Source organism: Equus quagga, chromosome 17 (genome assembly GCF_021613505.1).
Source record: "Equus quagga isolate Etosha38 chromosome 17, UCLA_HA_Equagga_1.0, whole genome shotgun sequence".
In the NCBI taxonomy this organism is placed as follows: Eukaryota; Metazoa; Chordata; class Mammalia; order Perissodactyla; family Equidae; genus Equus; species Equus quagga.
In genome coordinates, this window is record NC_060283.1 from 19,258,703 (window position 1) to 19,262,723 (window position 4,021).

The 4,021-nt window shown below is 34.3% G+C and overlaps 1 pseudogene; it reads right to left on the minus strand.

The window, feature by feature from the left end:
• Positions 1–2,758: 2,758 nt before the first annotated feature.
• Positions 2,759–3,704, minus strand: LOC124229406 (olfactory receptor 8K3-like; annotated as a pseudogene).
• Positions 3,705–4,021: the final 317 nt, after the last annotated feature.

Consider the following 4,021-nt stretch of genomic DNA (forward strand, 5'->3'; position numbering starts at 1 on the left):
TTTTTCTGTTCTGCTCTGCTAGACAGTTTGTTGCAAAGTGGAGCTGAATTTTATTGTAAACCTATTTTATTTTTTCTTTTCACTTAGTTAATTTATGCATTTGGTTTTCAAATATGAAATCAATCTTGCATTCTTGCTTACATGCAATACTTCTTTAACTGTACCACATTCTGAAACAAAATGTATAACATGTCAAACGCCCAGATCTCATGAGTACAGTTCAGGATCATTTGTATTTGCATATATGGGTGTAATATTTAGGAAGACTGGTGTCTTTCACTTAATATGACATCCATTCATCTTTATCCCCCTCCTCCTCATCCTCCTTCTCTCCCTCTTCTTCTTAAAATTCTTGTGTAGAATACATTTTTTTGAAAAGTCCTTTATATATTTACCCAATCCACCCTTGATAAGCATTGAACATCTATGATGACTACATCTGCCAAGAAAACTCTATTAATTATCCTCCAGTGGCCATCAATACTCAAGAATGGAATTGCTGCATCATAGAGGATACACATACTAAAATTTAGTATTTACCATGACATTTTCTCCCAAAGATTTATAGCAATGTACACTCCCTCAAGAAAGGAAAAGAATTTTAGTTTCTCTACATTCTCATCAACACTTTGAATTGTTGTTGAAACAAACTTTTGAATTTTAGCCATCCTGGTGATTGTGTAGTGATATCACAGTATAGTCCTGCATTTATCTAATGATTAATTATTTTTTTAACACATTCATGTATTTTTTGGCTGTTTGGATATCCTCTTTTGTGAAATATTTCTTCAGGTGTCTTGTCCTTTTTTTTCCTCAATAGATTGACTGTCTTGATCATACTGATTTTAGGATTTAGGCAATATATTGTTGTTTTACTGTTGTTGTGTTTTGTTTTGTTTTTACAAATTTCTGATATCACTACTTTGTAGGGTGTACGCGTTTCAAATGTGTTCTCTTAAGATTTCTTTTTCACTCCCCTTACTGCATTTTGAATCAATGTAAGTTTTTATTTTGGATGAGTGCTAGTTATCTAACTTTAATGTTATTATTTTTGTACCCTTCTTAATGAATTTTTGCTTTTCCCAAGTCATGAAGATACTATTTTCCTTTTTTGAAGAAATTTTGTGGTTTTAGCTTTCATATTTATATTCATAATATATCTCAATTAATTTTTACATATAATTCAAACAAATGAGTAAGGTTCATGTTTTCAATGAATTGACCTAATTCAATTGGGTCAGTTTTCTGAGAAGCCCTTCTTTCCTCATTACATTGTAGTGGAGGCTTTATTTCAAATCAAGTTAAATTACACATGCGAGTCTATTTTTGGACTCTATTTTTATGTCTTTTATTGGTCTGTCTGTCCATAGGTGTACTCATGACATAATTTTTCATTTTTTGCTGAGGAAGATTCACCCTGAGCTAACATCTGTCACCAATCTTCTTCTTTATTATTTTTCTTGCTTGAGGAAGATTAACCTGGAGCTCACATCTTTGCCAATCTTCCTCTGTTTTGTATGTGAGTCACTGCCACAGCATGGCTGATGAGTGTTCCAGGTGCACACCCAGGATCCAAACCCATGAACCCTGAACACCAAAGTGGAGCTTGACAAACTTAACCACTATGCCACAAGTCTGGACCCCACGACACAATTATTTAAATAAAATAGCTTTATTAGATGAATTGATGTTTGATATTGGAAGTCTTCTGTATTCTTTCTTATTCTAAGATATCGCCCTGGGTATTCTTGATACTTTGCTTTTTCACCTAAATTGTGATGTAAATCTAAGTATTAAAAAATACTATTGGAATTTTGATTGTTACTGCATTGAAGCTATAGGAAAATTAAGGATAACTGACCTGATCACAGCATTCATGTCTTTAACCAATGGACATGATATATTGCTACATGTATGTCTTCTTTTATAATTCAGTAATGTTTTTATAGTTTCTAGCAATGAAATCACTCAAATCACCCATTAGATTTTCCTCTATATATTTTACAGATTTTTTTGTGTAATAGATACTTTAAAATTTCATTTTAACCTGTTTTTTGTAGTATACAGCAAAATAATTGATATCTTACAGGCTGACCTTATATCCAGCAGCCTTGCAAAACTCATTATTCACAATGTTTTCCCTTGAAGATTCTTTTGGATTTTTAATGTATGTAATACACCACTTGAAAATAATTAGACTTTTATTTCTGCTTCTCCAAGCGTATATATGTTCACATATCATAATTTAACAGAAATCTGAGATTCCACCCACCACAAGGGAGATAGAGTTAAAATATCACTAATACAGATATTTTGATGTATTCGTCTTTTCTGTATGTATGTCCAGCACATAGAACAGTAACTGCAATCTTCTATATGTCAGTAGGCCAGTATGATGGTCACTGGTATTTAAAGAGTGTGTGAGACACTGAAAATATTTTATTAAAAAACACAAGAATACCTTTAAAAAAAGATTATGAAATGAATGCATTAAGAAAGATTTCCTTTTAATTGCGTCATAAGCACTTGTCACTGTGAGAACCGTGATCCAGACTTCAGGCTTTTGTACTGAAACTTGAAGACAAATCAAAGTTGATACCAGAAGGATGGTCACCATTTGAAAAGCTGTCAGTTGAAAATAAGAAAAATATTTCTGGTTTCTCATGCCTTTTACACATTACTGCTTCTAAATTATTATTATATGTAATAAACAATTCTCTATAACCTAATTTATTGTATATACATTCTCTATTGAACTTTATATAGGGAGTTTGAGCAGATTTTTCCAAAGCCTATGGAGGACATCTTTTACCTCTTTGTTCCTCATGCTGTGCATCATGGGATTCAGCATGGGTATAGCAAAAGTGTAAAATACAGAGGAGATTTTATCAAGATCAAAGGAATGACTGGTCTTGGGATGCAAATATGTAAAGGATAGAGTCACATATAATACAATTACCACTATCAGGTGAGATCCACAGGTGGAGAAGGCCTTGTGCCTGCCCTCCGCAGAGTTCATCTTAAGGATGGCCATAAGGATCTGTATTTAGAACGCAAGAACTATCAGAAGAGATGAAATCAAATTAAATGCTGAAAACATTAGTATTATCAACCCAATTTGACATATGCTTGAGCACAGCAAAGTTAACAAGGGAAGACTGTCACAGTAGAAATGACTAATTACATTATAGCCACAGAGGATGAAATAAAAATCCTTACGGTGGTTATCAGAGAGAGAACGGCACTATACAGATTGGGGACTGTCTCAGCATGCAACATACCCTTTGTGACATGATGACTGTGCAGAGGAGGAGGTTACAGATGGCCACATAGCAATCATAGGCCATTGCCGACAGAATGAAAAATCCACTAATGATGAACAAAATGAAGAAAGATAGCTATGTAGCACACCAATTATAGGGGATTGTATTTTTATTCGCTACAAAATTTACCAACATTTTGGGTCCCACAGCTGTTGAATAACCAAGATCGATGCAAGCCAGATGTCTGAGAAAAAGGTACATGGATGTTTATAGCCTGCAGTCCATCTTGGTGAGAATGACCATGTCCAAGTTGCCCACCACTGAAATGTAGATGATGAGGAAGAGCCCCATTAATAGAACCTGCAGCTCAGGATGGTTTGTGACTCCCATGAGAATGAATTCCTTTAGCAATGTTAAATTTTGTTTGTCCATCCAGGCCATTATGAAAAATAACTGAGGGGAAAATCATCAGAAGAGTCATTGGGTTTATGGAAATGATATCTGTTAAACTTTTAATATGCAAAGCCATTATGTGTAAGATAAATCCAATTTTTTTTAGATGCAGTGATTTACCCTTTTATTTTTTTTACTTTATTATTTTTTGTGAGAAAGATTAGTCCTGAGCCAATGTCTGCCACCAATCCTCCTCTTTTTGCTGAGGAAGACTGACCCTGAGCTAATATCTGTGCCCATCTTCCTCCACTTGATATGTGGGATGCCCGCCACAGCATGGCTTGACGATCAGTGCATAGGTCCGC